Source organism: Rhinolophus sinicus, chromosome 12, assembly GCF_057876585.1.
Source record: "Rhinolophus sinicus isolate RSI-liver-muscle chromosome 12, RSI-T2T, whole genome shotgun sequence".
Taxonomy (NCBI): domain Eukaryota; kingdom Metazoa; phylum Chordata; class Mammalia; order Chiroptera; family Rhinolophidae; genus Rhinolophus; species Rhinolophus sinicus.
Window position 1 is genome coordinate 37,250,457 of NC_142512.1, and position 18,108 is coordinate 37,268,564.

An 18,108-nucleotide genomic window follows, 5' to 3' on the forward strand; every position below is an offset into this window, starting at 1 on the left:
CATCAACCACATACCATTTCTAGAAGTATTTTTTATTTATAGCTTGGCTCCTTCCTTCCCCACCTCCAATTGCCAAAGGAGCCCTCACAGCCTCCTGTTTCATTTTTACCCTCCCCGCCTCATATCATAAGCATTGTCCTTTAGAAGACTTTTTGAGCCCTGACGAGTAGCTCAGTCCTGCTCTTCCGCGAATCATAATATCTCCAAAGAGTACAGGGGAGTTTCTTTTCATGAGGCTTTGAGAACACTGCCTCACAGCTGTCCTGAAAAGTAGGAGGACCGGGAGGCTGGGGAAGGTCTAGTTTCCTTCAGCGCCAGTGCGAGAATGTGCTTGTGTAATGCCACAGACTGAAAGAAACCTGCACTGCCATGGGACCCTGAAAATCTTTTTATTTCCTTTTGTGTGTGTATTTGATATTTAGAAAATATTTGCCAAGAATTTTCATCTGTATTCGGTTCTCACTGATAGTCATTTTCAACTGTGAATGCTATTTTTACATGTTTTTCATTTTCATTATGTAATATCAGACCACTGATATTGTTTATATGGGATTGATTTACTTGAATTTTTCTCTTTTTCCACTCTCTGGACCTTCTCGACCTAGTTCCGTGTGTGAACTCACACACACACACACACATTTTGATAAGCTGAAGAATACACATAGGTATGAAGAAAGTGACAAATGAATAGGGGTAACAAGTAAGGAGGAAACAATGCTAAGTCTGGCTATTTTATAACCTTATGTATGTTGATTGAAAAATGCATTCTTTGCAGAAGCCTTTTTGCTTTGCTCTTTTGCCTGCTAAACTGAACAAGGAAAAAACCAATGATAGTCACAGTGTTAAGCAGAGAGCGGGCGGTAGCAATTTAGTAAATATTGTGGTGTCAGTTTTATTTCATTTATACAATTTATTTCATTGAGAAATATTGGATAAAATAGATTTCCAAAACAAATGTTATGACTTATATTCTCCTAGGGTGAACCAACTGCATTTCTCATAAGCTGAGGCTGCAGACCTCTCCGAAGGAAAATTATGGGGGCTAATGTTACAAACCTCCTAGGTAGCTCTTAGAGTGTAGATTTTGAGGTGGAAAGACTAGAATGTTTGAATAACATAGAATAGTTGTGTAGCAAAAACTATTATCTCTGGCCACATTTTGCTTAAGTTAGGGAAAATGTTAACATTCAGCTCTCTGAGTTCAAGGTTAGCCTCTTTGCCAGATTACATAATTATCGATTTTGGAGGTATAGTTTTGAATTTAATCATTTGCTTCAGAGAAAGGTGATGATTTTTTATATATTGCTATATTCTTCTTCCTAATGTGTAGTACATCTATCTTTATACATATATATTTAATAAGTGTTGGTACAGAAAGAAGGAAAACCTTTCTTATGTGGCTATGCAGTTTAAAAGAGCTTGCCTATAAGTAGTGGAGCAAAATGGGAGACCCAGAAAGTAGCGCAGGTCACCTCTAATGAGTGCAAACAGATGAGCGCAGTCTCCACTGTTAGACGTAATTCTGATTTAAAATCCAGTCATTTTGTCTGGCTTTAATTTTAATTATACTCTGTTAATTAAAAACAAGATAAGCCCAGGCAGAGGTTTCAGATTCTTTTCCTCTTCATTTCTTCACCAAAGATGAAGCTTATCACCATCTGCCTCCCACGAGGTCCCTCTGCTGTGATGACGTTTAGTAGCAGCCCCTCCGAGGGAGGAGCTTCCATTTCATTTCAATGTGTAGAGACATGTTCATGAAAGGAAAGAAGAAATCTCAGCAGTTTCCCCAAAGGAAAAAGAAAAACAAAAGAAAACCTTACACTTGAAGAAAATCCAGGTCTCATTTTCCGACCTTTGGTGATGATGTTAGAATTGTATTTGCTTGCACTATTGAAGTTCACATTCTTACAGTTTTGAATTTCTAGAATTTAACGGTATTTCTAGAAGTATAGGAGAATCCTTGTCCCTTTAAAGAGGTATAATACCAAGTTTAAGGGTATCTACTTGTATTCTTCTAAGAAAACATACAGAAGAAACTTCATGTCTTGCGTCTAGTAGGCAGTCTGTAAACATGAAAGAATGAATTAATGTTCCATGAACACCATCAGAGAGCTAGTGTGTTGTCAAAATTCTCTAAAATAGCCTGGTGATAATGTAATGAAGTGTAGACGTAAGTAATTCTTACTTTTATCTTTTACCTCACACACACACGTGTGTGTGTGTGTGTGTGTGTTTGTGTGTGTGTGTGCATTTGGGATTTATACTCTATTCATATACATATGATTGCTTTTACTGTGTATTAAGAAACTAGTTTAAATTTCTCAAAATGTTTATATTGTCTGTGAAAGGCATGAATTAAACAGTTAAATCAATATGTTCAGTAGCAGCAAATGGCAATTAATAATGTCCGAATTTCATATATTGCGTTCTATCTTTGTGATTAAGAATGAGTTACTTTACACATTGTGCCTCATGCACTGAAGTGGGAAAAAGAGAAAAGAAAACATTCCCTGAAAGAAGTTTCTCTTACCAAAAGTTTTCCTAGTGTTATTTTTATAGCCGAGTGAGAGAGAATTTACAGGGAGCTGAAATCATTGAAGCTAATTAGTTGAATGGCCCTATTATTTATCCAGGGACACGTAGTACAATAATTGCTATTGCAGGTTTGAAGCATCTCAGGGATATTAATTCCAGAGCTTTCATGTCATCTCAGTACAGTAAAACTTCCTAATGGCACCCTGAAGGTGCATAATCTCATTTTAAAACTACTTTTTCTTATTTTTTTCTGAAGGAACTGGCAGAATCTCCTTCCATAAAAGCTGAAAAAGGGGAAGAACTCATAATATTTTCCTCATAAGAAAGCAGTTATATTTTCTTATTATTATTATTTTTTTTTTACTGTGTGACCTTTCCTACCTTCTGATGAGGGGTTGCTATGGCTCTTTATCAAAAGTTTATCTGAACTCTGCTCCTTTGCCTCCCCTTGGTGGCAGCCAACCATCTCTTGATCTCTCAGGGGAGATAGGGAAGGTGTGAGGAGCCATTGGCCCTGGTCCCTTCCACAGTCATTTAGAAGAAGAGGACCCATTAGAGAACACAGCAGGGTCCCGGTTAGGTGGGGAGAGGTGAGTCCGGCACCTAGGCCTGAGAGAAGCCTCCTGTAGCCATCCTAACCCATCCCTAATTTGGGTCCCCTTGGAGAAAACAACAACCATAATATAATCTCTATAAAATCACACCAAGAGATGCCACTTGTGTAATTTTAGAGGGAAATGAAGCCATTGCTCATAAAACTGCTAGCACTGTCTAGAGTCAAGAATAGTGTTGTTTGGCAAACATCCCACACTCGTCTCTGAAAACCATCTCAGTTCTTACCCTTATCTTTCCTTCTTTCTTCTCCCTCCCCGTGTTATTGCATTCTTGGCCTTGACACAGCTTGAAGACCCAAGTTCTGACCCAGAAAAGAATAATTCAGTCTTTAAAGTTTGGAGACTTAGGCTCCTAAGAGTCCCATTGGACTCTGGGCTCCGTGGGACTTGCGGGAACCATTTCATTCGCGCCTCAGCCCTCTCTCTTTCTACTCTGACCTTGCAAATCTCCAGAGAGGCAAAAAGTCAGAGCCTTCCATTTAGTTCGAACGACTTACAACCTGAAACTTACCATGGTAACTTCATGTCGCAGTTCTTTAAATGAGGAGTAACCAGAGGACCACAGTGATACATCCCCACTGGGGACCAGAGTGATACCCCTCAATCTGTGGTCTTAAAACCTAACCAACAGTTTGTATCCAGTTTTCAAGATCTGCAAAGCAAATACAACCCTTACTATGCCATTAAACCACAGAGAAGACCTGGAGTAGCATCTACTCCAGCAATAAAGCAGCGGAGACCTTCAGAGAAGCTGATGCAATTAGGAAAACTTGACTTAAGTACAGTATATAGATCAAAGTTTCTCTCCTGTATTGCCTGTGGTTTACATGGCTAGATCTGTACACACATACTTGTCTTAGGGCTTTGACCATTTTTATCATGATATCCTAAGAATTATTGTTAAAGTTTCCTTGAATTCCTTTAAATCCAATGTAAGCTTATTTGAATAGCAGTTCTATTCATTGAGGTCTTAAGTAGAATACAACACTAAAATGGTAATGCTCCACCCTTGTATTCCTTGTCTTAGAGTTCGTTATAAGGATTGGTAGATTTTCCCAGGAGTCAGTGGCTGTCTTTTCAGATACACGTATATATACAGGCAAAGTAACAACTAGTTTGTAGCTTATATCAAATCCAGGGTGAAACAGAATATACCAGAAAATCCTCTAGGGTTGCTATGGCACCTCTGTTCTTGCTAAAAAACAGTACTGTTTCCGTATCTGACTTTTGGTCTCAAGAAGTGCTGCTGAGTGAGAAAATCAAGATTAAAATCAGGAATCCCACCTTCCTGTTCTATAGTAACTAAACAAACTAACTAGGTTACTCATGCATGTGTTCTCCTCTTTATTTCTCTCTATTTCTTTCTCTCTCTCTTCTATTCTTTCTTACATATATTATTTACTCAAGAGTCTGTACCAACCCTTTGGGGGCTGTTAGAATCTATTTTATAGTTTGTTGGTCATTGACCTGATAAGTCATAATCACTCAGAAAGAATCATCACAGTTTTATCAGGTAGGAGCAGCTGCTGCACAGGCACAGTAAATTCTTGGGCTTATTTTTTTCCAGAAGAAATGTTAAATGAATGCTTTATGCATGCAGTGAAAGACTCTCGCTCTTATTTAGAATTTAGCAATGGTGATTTGGAAGGAAAAAATTATTAAGTGTTCAGGGAAAGAATCAAAAAGGAAATTTTGAAATTTTACATGGTCTTACCAACATTTGACTTTGAAACTCTTCTAACCTTAAGTAAGTTTCCACTTGCAAAAAAATTGGGGCAGGGTGGATTATTTGTTGTGTGTTTTCTGTGTATGGCAGGAGGTGGAGAGGTGAAACAATGGAATTTCTAATATTTAATATTCTTTAGAAAAATCTAAGCACATAGAAAGTTTTACGTTTTAATCAATTTTATAGTTGGAATGCCTTTGAAAGCTGATGTTTGGGCTGGTTTTTTGTTTGTTTGTTTTGTTTTGTTTTGTTTTGTTTTGTTTAACCAAGAAAATCCCAACCAAATAAATGTTTTAAATCACTAGGATGTCTATACCTTTTGCCCCAGGATGAACTTTTAAAAATCATTAAAGATAAAAATTCATTCCCAGGCCAAGATGCTCTGTATTAAGGTTTTTTTTGTTGTTTTTGTTTTCTTGTCCGGTCCAAGTTATAAATTTGGGACAAGGCTTTGCATAAAAATGCTGACAGATCCTTAACTATAACAATGTGAATGGTGCTACTTTCACTTTAATTTAACTTGATTTAAATGAAAAGAATGTGGAATAAAAGAGGGTATACATTTGGAGGTGATTCTGTATACTTGGTTTTAACCAACAGGCTTTATAAGTGTTCATTAAGAAACTCCACTAGGCATGTTTCCTGCTGCAGAATAGACTTTAACGGAAGAAATAAAGCTGTGAAGATTCCGTTTTCACTTTGTTTCTCGTAAAGACAGTCAGGATCCAACATAAACAACAATTTACACCCAGCATTTATTCTGGAAATTACAGTATCGTGCCGTTAACGCACACAGATAAATAATGTTTTATGGGATTCTGTGGAGCCCTTTCAGGGTAGCGGATGTTTAACCGAATTAAAGGATTTTGAGAACTCAAAGCTCTCATTTTAAGCAGGTTTAAATAGTTAATATTACAAAATACCAGCGCAGAGGAGCTGGTCCAAATATATTTTTAATGCACAGTTATTTTATTTTCATGATTTCCCATTCTGGTTTTATAACCATTTGGCACCTTCCGTTTATACTAGGTTTCTTGTCTTCCAAGCCGTCTCCCTCGGGACATCTCTTGCTTTATGGTGACATTTCTTAATCCACTTTTTAATCCCCTATATATCTGCAGGTATGGAAATATCAGAAATGGAACAATAATTCCTGCTAGATGGAGTTACATAACAGAGATGATTATAAAAGTAAAAAATCGTGATTTTAAATAATAATACCAAGAAACCATTTTTTAAGAAAGGGAGAGAATTGCATATTTAGGCTAATTTCTGATTTTTTTCCATTAGTGAAAGGGAGCAGTTTAAAAAACCATCTCTTTCTAAGGCAGAAAGAAAAAAGATACCCTTAAAATCATAATAAATTATGACAGTTTGAAGTCATTTTAATATAAAATGTATTATAAAGCTGTAATCAAGGAATGCTTATGTGAGAAAAGGTAGGAGATATTTAAATGGCAACATCAGTGAAGGTGAGAGTCTCTGGATAGGCTGCTCCAGGTAGAAAGCAGCAGCTCCAGCCAGCAAGCGTTAGAAAATGATCCTTGGGTCCTCTCTTACCCTTCAGAGCTGTAACAAATCTACGTCATTTTCAGAAGATTGCTCCCTTTCCATGTTGTTAGGTCTACCTAGTCTCCTTTCTCACCCGCTTATGGGGCCTCTGTGCTCTCCCAGATAAGCAATATGTGTCAACAGTTATCAGGGAGCCATAATTTTTAGTAAAATTCAAATTGTGATTTCAAATTTTACTAAAATCCTGGGTTTTTTTAATATAGCCTCAGGAAAGAATTATCAAGCTTTAATATTCTTCTTTTGCTCATATATTTTATATGAGGTATGATTTTCAATATTATGATAGCATTAGTTTAGCTGGTTAAGGTTAAGTTGGCATTTCTATTCTAAATCACCTTTTTAGGCTTTTGAAACTTGACCTTTTAAATTCTAATGGGACTGAAGCTGAGAGAGCTAGACCAAGTGAGTGTGATTAAACATACATAAAGCCATTAAAAACCTGCTATGGGGGCCTGCCCAGTAGTCTAATAGACCTATTTTGCATCTACAGCTACTGTCTATTGGAGGATCTCAGAATATTTCTCTTCTTTAATTACACTTACCTAAATGTGGATTATGTTGAGGCATAATGAAGTTACAGGATCTTTTAAAAAGGCTCTCCAGTGAGCCCTTTTCATTGATAAAAATTCAACTTAAAACCCCACCACCCCCAGGCAGCCCTCCCTGATCTCCCATATCTAAGGCTGTTTCTCCCTTCACTGACTGAGAACACATATCACTTATTCCACATTGGTCTTTACTGTCTTATATTACTATATGGGCATCTTGGGGACAAGAATTATAAACTTATCACCTACAGTTCTTGGTGCAGTACCCTATACAGAGGACACACTCAATCACTTTTTTGGTGAAGGACTGACAACACTAAAAACTTAAAGGGCCACTTGTTCCTCTGTAGACCATCTTTCTTGGAAGAATAAATGGGTAAAAATACAGCTAATCAGTTCTACACTAGGAGGTCTATTCATTGGCCTCTTTTATCATTATGACCTATTTGCCTTAATAGAAACAGTATTGTTGATCATTCATTCATTTATTTATTTAGCAATCTCTTACTGAGTGCCTACAATGAAAGAATAAGAGAGACGAGGTTCCTGTGCTTGTGGGGTTTTACATCCCATGGGGAATGAGCAATAAAGAAGTAAACCAATAAATAAAACAATTACAGATTGTGATTAGTGTGATAAAGAAAATAAGCAGGGTATTGTAATAGAGATATGCCTTTCCTCCTTTGGGGAAGTTCATAAAGAGAGATTTCGGAAATAAAGGAGAACAATGTTGCAAAATTAATGGATAGCTGTTAAACATCACATATACATCTATGGTATATGGTTTGCATTTAACACTTCCCCCCAAATTTTGGGGGGGAGAAAAGGATGGAAAGAGATCAATAAAAGCACTTAGAAAAACTTAAAATGGTTCATGTATTGTGGTTGGTACTGTCCCCAGCTGGAAAAGTACACATGTGATGATTCGTAGTCAAACTTTGGTCAGCAACTAAAACTTTAATAGGGAAGGCAAAGGTTACCTTTAAATCACTGAGTAAAGAAAATGAGTGACAGAGGGAAGCAAATCAGAAGCATCGGGCTTGGTTTGCAAATTGGAGGCGTATAAGAGACAACGTAAGACATTCTACATGATACCAGCAGCTTTCTCTGCTAACTATTCCCTTAGCCTCCTTGTACCTCTTGTTTTTGGTGCCATTTGCCTTCGTTGTCACATATATGCTTTCATGGTGCTTAATTAACAGATCTGTAGCTATACTGTATATAGTTATTCCCAATAGATTGTGACCAATCGGAGGGCGGGGCTTGGTTTCCTACTTCTTTGGTGAAGTATTGGTCTAAGATCTCCTGTGCACAGCTTATAGTGAAATGCACACCAGTGCTCAGGAACTTTTGTCAAGCAAGTGAATTCGTGCATAGGTATAAAGTATAATGATACTTAATTTCCACTAATTTTCCTGCAAATATGGAAGAATTTATTTATTGAGTGTTGGAATTGTTGGAATCTGAACTGGAATTGTTCAGTTCAGTTAGGTTAGAAAGAACTTTGAGACTAAGAGAGGTATGAATCACTGGGATGAGAAGGCTCTTTCCCTCCTTCCTTTTTAACATCCATTCATATGTTAATTGAAATGTGTACTAAGTGCCTCCTGGTTATAGGCTCTGCTCTACGCCCTCTGGGGATAGAGATGGAGGTGCCAAAGGTGAATGAGCTATGGCAGGGAGATAAGACATGTACCTGAATAACTACAATTCAAGAGGCTGTGTGCAGATATGTGCTCTAGGTACTGTGGGAACTACCAGGGGATCAGTCAGGTTCAGATTAGAGTGATGAGGAGGACCCAGAGGCTGGGCAGTTTGCTCTCAGAGATGTCTGCACAATTAGGAGGCCCAGGTTGTAGTCTGAGCTGTAACTTGGTGTCTTTGGGCAAATCCCTTCAGCTCTCCCAGCCTTAGTAAAAGAAATTAGACCATTTGGTCTCTAAATCTCTTCCAGCTCCAAAACGCCATAATTCATGAAGTAGCTGCATTTGAATAAGGCCTTGAAGGATGGATAGAAAAATAAAATAAAGCCTTATTGTTTGAATTAGAGAACCTGTGTGACGCTATGATTTCAATAGGGAGAGGTGGGGGAAGAATAAAAGTGAGAATGGCAGACTCTAGATTGAAGAAGGTACCACTCCAAAGGTGTGGATGTGGGAAAGTGCAGGATGTGCTCAGAAAACACCAGGTAGTCCAGTCTAACCGGGGTACTTAATTGTAGAAGGATGGTAAGAGAGAGAACTGTAAAGGACAAATAGCCTAACTTATGGAAAACTTTCTATGCCAGTCTGAGGCCCAACAGTCAGCTTATTTAAGTTTCTTAAGAATGTCATCAATACCCTCTACTTTACATGTCATCCAGATGACTACATTAACCTAAGTATTCCATTTGATATGCAAATTAACACTCACAGAGTCCCTACAATGTTCCAGGCTTTGTTCTAAGTAATTGTATAGGTTAATTGATTTCATCTTCATAGTACCCAATGAGAAAGGGAATATGAGAAAAACAAGATGGACACCATGCAGGAAGAAAAGATATCCCGAAATGGAATAAAATAGGAGAGTTATGAAATCCTATGGATAAGAAATGAGATACACATAAAATATGACTTTAAAATAGATTTTCATGAAAATAAAGCAACAATGGGTACAAAAGCAAGGGACTGCTATTGTACCCATTTTGTAGATGAGGACACTGAGATACAGAGAGGTTAAGTAATTTTCCCAAGGTTACACAGCTGGTGAAGTGTCAGGGCTGGGAGTCAAACCCATTTGTTGTAACTGCTATAGAAAACTTACTAGTACTGTTTTCATTTCTCTCTCTTTAAATTATACAGTATCCAAAAAGCACATGTAAAAATCAAAAGATTGAGTAAAATAAGCCAGTACAGAGCAACCATTCTCAAAGCATGATAAAGGCACTTTTACCCAACTCCAGTATGAGTAAGTAACAACTTACAATTGACAGCAGCCTGTCACTATCATTATTATTTAAGAAGACTTACCTGTTTTATCAGAATGTGTTCATAAAAATGCTGGTTTTTAAAAATCAAAGTGTGGGTTGTGTGTTCTAAAGATTACAATCACTTTTGAAAATCACAAATATCCCAGAAATTCAAGAGGGGTAATTGCTCCAGCCAAGTCCAGGAGGAAGATACCCACTATCTTCCAGATTCCTATCATTTTAGATTCCACAATTTTGGAGCTGCCAAGAGTCCCCCAGGCAGATGGTTTCCCAAGCATAAAACTGCTCCCCAGGAAGAAAGGAGGGTCAGAAAGTCACTCCTTCCTCATGTGCCCAAATTCTGTAAGTAAAGGGTGCATTCTTTCTCCAACCTCTGGCTAAGCAAGGACTTTGTATCGAGTTACTATTCCCGGAAATCTTCTCTTCCCATCATGTATAATTATGGTTCACTTTCCAGACCCATGAACAAATGGAAAGAACCCATGCAGCTTTTTGGAGGTTCTAGAAGAAAGAACAAAAGCCATCAACACTATTCAGCTCTTTGTTTGTTTGTAACAAGTATAATTTTTAACTAGTTACTTGAGCCACTTTCCTCGTGAAAGCATCTTCTAAGTGGATCTTCATGCTTTTTGCTAGGCGGATTGGTCATTTCTTAGTCTGACCGAACCCCTTCTTTGAGGTTCCCAAGCTTCCTTTACTGCATTATAACTGTGTATCATCAGCAGAGTTTTCAGTTTTCTTTCCCCACCTACTTCTAAATGTTTGCTGAAATGAACCCTTAACAGGAAGTAAACTTGCCTGGCATGGCCCAGCTGTGTGTGAGGCTTGAGTGAGAGGTATTTATGACCTGACAGGAAGATAAAGATAAAGATGAAGCTGACTTGGTGGCTGTTAGCAATGGGAGAAGGAAATGTTTATGACCCCATCTGCTGGCGTTTCAATAGGATAGAACTGCCTTTATGGCGTCAATCTCCCCGGTGACTTCCTTCCATTTGGGGAGCGATATCTTATTTCAAGATGTTCCCACCGAACACACTGTTGTCCCCTTTGTTTAGGGGCGCGGGAGGAAGGAAGGACTTTGTTACTGGAATGTGGGGATGGGGCAGTATTTATGGTTATGACTCAAGCTAGAGAAAAGGCTTCATTGGAGTTGATTGTATAGGTCCAGAAAGCTGCCATACATTCTGCTACTTCCTTAAACGTTATCCACACTGAAAGCAGACCATATTAGCTCTGGTCATTATCAAGCATTAAGGCTAACCATTTTCTAACACTATTATAACCAGAATTACTGTAGGCTGATTTCCCTGCTCACTGGGGGGAAAAATGACTTTTATTTTGTTAGTGCTTTGTTTCTTGTCTTTTGTTTAACTTCTCTTATTTTCCTCTCCTCAGTGGTTTTTCTTTCTTTTTCTTGGAGGAGGAGACACTTAACACCAACAGGTGCAATGTCTGCTCAGTTCAAAATCTATGTACATATAACAAAAGCAGCATGAAATGATCCCTTTCTTAAAACCAGCCCAGGTTAAAAGAACCTGCAGATAGGTTGGTATTCCTCTGTGAGGGAATGCATTTTTAAAGTGCCAAAAATGGGGACATATTCTTACAATACAATATCTTGTGCATCGCTGAAACCAGTATTTTTATATATATTGATGGTATTCATTTTACTGCAAAATAAGTATTTATTCCTCAGTTTTATTTGTACTTCCCCCAGGCCCATTAGTACAGATTAAATTTTATATTAAATTGCTCAAATAATGAGCACAGTATATGTAAATCAGGAGCTTTCACTTCATTGGCACTATTTGTGTAGATATATGTGACCATATTCAACATAGCAAAAACAAGGTTTCTTTCCTTTTTAGTGCTAACATCCCACTTCTAAAAGATAAATTGTTTACCAAATTATATGTACATAAAGCTCAAAATTGCAAAAGGAACAACTTTGTTATTGCCATTGGATTGTCTGATTTAAAGAACAGAGGGAAGAACTTTTATTTGGGCATAAATCACCCAATGATGGGATGGGCTTATATATCTCCTTAAGGTCCTATCTTCATTTGCACTGGTGGAGGGTGGTGGGAGAGAAGATGGGTTCCTCAAACATTTTTCCCCCAGAGAATTCCATAGTAATCTTTTTTTTTAATGGGAGAGTCCTGCAGTTAAGTTGAGCACATTAGTTATAATCTTGGTATCTGATTGCATGAAGACTGGAAGGTAATACTGTGTGACAGGTTACATTTTACATCATAGCCCAGGTATAGCCAATTGACAAAGTAGAAATATTCTGGTGGCAAGGTCCCTTCAAGGGATTAGAGCTATCATTGAAATAAAACCGCATATAAACACTGAATCTCATAATGCCGATTTGATCCTTGATTTTCATACAAGTTCCTCCTAAATGTACTCTACCATTCCTTCTACAGTACAGGCCCAAATCTTAGCATGGTCAATAGACCAGGAAGTCCAATCGCAACCACCTTTATTCAGTGTGATCCCTCAGAATCATTTGATAGGCTTACTAGGGGAGATCCTATCCCATCTGCAATTTTCTGAGACCTTCTCTTGAGGTACAGGTTACCAGGTGGCTTTCTTGTTAACAAAGGTTCAAACCACATAACCTCCTGTCTTAGGAGTTAAGCTAGCTTCCTAACCCTCCCTTGCAGTGGTTAATTCCACTGAGAAGCTTTCTATCAGCAATAATAGCTTCAAGGTAGGAAATAAAAAATGGGGAGTGTTTAAATTGTTAATGGGTTTCATGTTCTTGTCACTGTTGAGGGTTTGTTCCCTTTTATAAACTCATAGTTTTTGGTTGACGTTGCTTTTATGCGAGCCATCAGCCGGTTGGTGATGGTGTCGCTGTGTTAGACCATTACTGCCGGATTGTATTTGCAGTAAAGAAGGAGAATGGAGGCTGTAAATCTGCAACTGGAGATTTAGGGCTCTGTTACTCTGCAGTTTAGGCCCATGTGCTGGGGAGTCCATTCTCCTCCGGCAGAATTATACCCTCCAAACATGCCTTCCCAGGCACTGATCGACGACATTCATTCCCTGGGCTACCAAGGCACTTAATACGGCTAATTCAGTTAAAGAAGCCTGAGGGGTGAGGTGGATGAGCCTCTCTCCCTGCTGGAAGCCAGATGCCAGGCAGGTTAGCGATACTGCTTTATCCCTTCCCCCATGTGAAGCTGCAAGGAGAAGCTGTTCCTGCAAGCACAGAGAAAAATAAGAAAATGATTCTAATGCTGTTGGACTCGGTTCTCCTTCAAACGGGAAATGCTGCCTGGCCCAACCTCATTAACCCCTAGAGCACTAAGCCCATTATCAGGAATATTCAGGAAACACATTCTCTCAGAATTCAGGATGTGTCAGGGGCCTGGATAGCTTGACATCATTTTACAAAGCTAACACCGGAGTGTAGGAAGCAGGAGAGTCAGTGCTTTGGGGACAGGTAACTAGAAATTAGAGAAGAAAAAAAAAAATCCCACCCTGACTCAGCCAGCTGGTTCTGAATATCAGCAGTGTGAAAGATAATATCTGTTACTGCTGGATTCGGAAATATTGGGGGAAGACCTCAATATTAAATATATAGATTTAGAATGGCTTTCTTCATCATGTGTCATTTCTGCTACTAGATGTTTTGTAGTGAAAAGAACGTTGGACTATTTCTTTGGCTGGCAAAAGTCATAGCATGATTTTAGATGTGTTTTGTTTTGCTTTGTTCAGCCTTCCCCAGAGAGGAAGAACGTTAAATATAGACTCATCCGCGCGATCCCTCTGAGGCATGTGGGTCTGCTTTCTGTGTCAGCTGTGGCACAAATGTGCATGATTGAACCATACAACTATTGAACCAGCGTTGGCCTATTAAGACGGCAGATAATCTGTTCATGAGCTGTCAGCCCAAATTGAGCTTGAAGCCTGCAGTAAAGGATCTCATTTTCATAATTATCCAGAACCTTCACACCCTCCTGCCCTTCGGTACCACCACGTCCACACACGCACACAGAGGAGCACACACATACATACGGACACAGGCACAGAGCAGCAGTGTCCCTGGAGATTCATCAGGCCCCTTGCCCGAAAATGCACCGAGTTCATCCAGGGGTCAGGCCTGGCTTTGACTTCCTGTTTGAGGAGCCCCATGTGTGGTGTTCCAGCATCGCTAGAGGCGAGTGATGACTAAGTAACCTTTCACACTATAGCCTCCCACCAAGAAACAAGGTCCCTTATGATCCTGGACCTGGAGTGATTGGGGCACAACAAATACCTTTTTAATATATAAGGTGGAACTAATGCCTATAGAAATGGCACTTCACTGTCTCATGGCCTTACATGTATATAAAGAGGCTAGAGCTGTTGTCTTTGAGGATGAAGAATTTTAAAGGCAACCTGATTTAGTCTCAGAGTACACTGGGGACTTTGATCATTTAGCAGTTGCTTAAGGCTGCCTTTGAGCTTTACCTGACCCTCGTCTCCAAGGGAAATCATCATGCAATGTATGGAGTTCAGCTGGTAATATCTCTCTAGGTAACCTGGCCTGAGATGTGGATCAGTAGGAACAGGCAGCACTTTAAGGTTTAACCCTTTGCGTCCCTGGGGATAAATAGTACATGCTTGGAGGATTCGGTCATTCTGATGTCGCTCCAATAATTCCTGTAGAACCACACGGCACCATAAACCATTTGGTTTCTGGACATGTATTGGCCATGTGTTAAGGGTGGACAGGCAGCGTTGTGCGAGGCTCTTCTCATACAACCTCAGGTTTTGGAGGCAGCTGAGGTTTAAATTCCTTGTCTTAACATGGGACCACTGTATTTCTACACTGGTTGTCAATTGTCTTTGCCCTCAGAGGGCATTTGCTGCAACTCGGGGTTCTACAGTTAGAATAAAGGGAGTTATTTCCTGTCTTCACAGCTTTTTGCCTTTTTTTTTATTATCATGAGAGGAGACTGAGTACATTACTCAAACCTTGGCTTTTCCCCGAAGTCCGTTGTTTACAGAGAGACATTTGGGTCCCTGGGGCTCACTCCCATAAAACCTTATTATCATATATTTCAAGGCATAAACTTCAGTTGTCAGCTCAGGAGCACAGTTTTTAAAGCCCTGGCTGCTCTTGTTTTTCTTCTGCTTCACTCTGGTTTATTTTTCTTTCAGCTTTGGCATTTTTTTTCCCTCTTCCTCATCTCGAGCAATGCTCAGTTCCAAGCTGGCTCACTCCTTATTCCACTAATTAGACAAGAAGTCCAGAGAGGCCATTATTAGATTCTGAGAATCTTTATCAGAGCCCATTATGGCCTTAAATACTGCACAAACATTTTACTAACTGAACTCATGAAAATTTCAGCTGATCCATCCTCAGTCTTTAGCATCTACCTTCTTTGTACCTACAGTTATGTTACTGGTAATAGAGATTCTTAACAGTTTATTTTCCTTTGTATTAATTTTCCTAGAGACAGTGATTCGGGTTCTCTCTCTCTCTCTCTCTCTCTCTCTTTCTCTCTCTCTCTCTCCTACTAATTACTGATGGCGGAGGTGGAGGGAATCTGCAGAGCCTGCTTTTTCTGGGTGGGGTATGTGTGAGTGTGTGTAAATGTCATATGTATTAATGTCACCAGTGAGTAGGATTCATGGTTGCCTCTTTCTCTCTCATTTTCTTTACAGGGCCAGGGATTATTTGTATGGACCAATGGTCTGCTTTTTCTTTCAATGGAAGAATAATCCTGCATTATAATATAGTAACTGCAAAAGAAAGCTCTTTTTCTATTTCATTCTTTTCTTTCTTAATTCACTGTCTAGTGAGTTTCTGATTGACTCACAGACCAATTAAAGTAAAATTTAATGGAAGAATAGATTAACTCCCTGAGGTTTCCCTACCATCCATCACATTTTTATAGCAGGAGCTGTGAGGAAGCTCATAACTTCATGCTGTGAATGTGATAATAAAGAGGGCACGGAGAGGATTCCGATTTACTGCCGGGCTGATGTTCGCCAGGACAGAATTTACTGCCCAATCCCCTTCCCCTTTTTATTCAGGAGGAGGTCACTAGATCTGCCCTCGGCCCAGGTCTAAGATACTGAAGGGCAAATTGTCAGGTCGAGATTCTTTCCCTTTAATTGGGGTGGCATGAGGAGGGAATGTGAATTTCATTGTCCAGAGATGGATATTGTGTTAAATTCATTTCTGTCTTCAGGAAGCTGCTGTCACCCCAAGTGTTCATATTTTTAAAAGGTGCATTTGATTTGTTACTATTTACTCTCATAGAAATTCAGAAATAATACCAGGTATTTCTGTTTCTTAGTCACTAAGTCATTGTCTCTTATCTACAGGCTTTTCTGGGTAACTAAAGATACTTCTCTCTGCATCTTTGTAGCTGACATTAATGTCTTCTTCAGGGCCTCTTACGTCTGAGGCTCTCAAAGCACTTTGTAATCATGATTTTAGTGTTTCTGCTAGGTCCAAAATAACCTCCTAGCCTTCCAAACATTTTGCCAGTTCACTAATGTTTCTCTGATTCATCTTAATAATGATGTGTGACGGTCCTCATGATAGTAGTCACGTGATAAAGCCCCACCCCCATGCCTAAGATTGGTTTTATACACTTACTAAAATTTTCACCTCATAGAGCAAATTTAATTGTTTAGGTCTTGAATATTAAACCTATGTCAGGTTTCATGACTATATATATTAGATAATCTTTTTTTATTAGTTTCAGGAGAACAAAACAATGTACTAGTTAGACATTTCACCCCTCCCAAAGTGATAACCCCCTCCCCCAATCTATTGCCCCTCTGACATCATATATATCTATTACAATTCCATTGACTCTATTCCCTATGCTGTATTCCATATCCTGTGACTATATATATATTAAATTATAGTTGGCATCCAATATCATTCAGCTTCAGGTGTACAGCGCAGTGGTCAGGCATCTACACCGTCCATGAAGTGGTCTCTCTAGTAAGACGTGCCCATCCGACACCCTACCAAATCTTTACATTATTGAGATAATCTTTTTTACAGGAACATGAATCAATATTTAAAAATCATGTTCATCCGATTGTTCTTAATATCAAAACGTGTCTGAACTGAGCTTATTATCTGTCTCTCCCCTCACCAACCCACTTCTCTTCCTTTATATAAAATCTTATACAGGAGGGTCCACCCTTCAAAGTGTTGTAGTTTGGAAACTTGGGCATCAACCTATATTGTCTCTCTCCTGCATACGCCATATCTCATTGGTCACCGCGGCCCCTGCCTCTTCAGTGTCTCTTGAAATCATTGCATTCTCTTGCCTTAGCCTTGGTTCAGGGGTCTCATCACCTCTTTATTGGACTGTTATAATCATCTTGCCGCTGATCTCCCTGTCTTCACTCCCATCATCCCTTCCAATCTATCCTCAACGCTAGTAAAAGAATAATCCCTCTAAAATGCAAATTTTATCATTTTACTGCTAATTTCACTTAAATGATTGACCATTGCTTATAGGACAGATGTCGATTATGTAGCATGACTTACACAACCACTACTAAGGCAAGCGCTTCATAGCTCAGAGCAGTGATTCCTAGATTTGGAGAAGTATCATGGGATTGCCAATTTTTAATTTTGACAAACATGTTTTAAATAACTATCACCTTCTATCAATATGATTTCCTAAAAGGAATATTTTGCTGTCAGAAAACAGGAAGAACACCAAGTTCAAAATAAAGTCTCTGATATTGAATAATTATATAACTTTATGAAAAAAATCACTTCATAATATTCTTATTTTTCTCATTTTACTGTAGTCCTGAAAACTTTATGATGTTCTCTCATTGTATTTGGGAACCTGGAGTGGTTAAGGCACAACAAATATCTTTTTAATAGATAAGGTAGGACTAATGGTGGTTAAATACACGGTCTCTGAGTCAGAAAGAGCTGGATTTCAATTCCAGCTTCATGATTTAATAGTTGTATAGTCATGAGCGAGTTGCTTATCTTCACTGAATTCAAGTTTCTTTATCTTTAAACTAGAGATAGTAACAGGACCTACCTCTCAGTGTTGTTTTGGATATTACATGATGTGATGCATATAAAGTGATAGGCCCAGTGTCTGGCACATAGTAAGCACTTGACAATATTGGGTATTACTATTACGCCCGCCT

The 18,108-nt window shown here is 38.9% G+C and overlaps 1 protein-coding gene across 1 annotated transcript in view; it reads left to right on the plus strand.

The window, feature by feature from the left end:
* Positions 1-18,108, plus strand: part of SKAP1 (src kinase associated phosphoprotein 1) — a 269,771-nt gene that overhangs the window by 164,558 nt on the left and 87,105 nt on the right. The gene's annotated exons all lie outside the window — the stretch shown is intronic.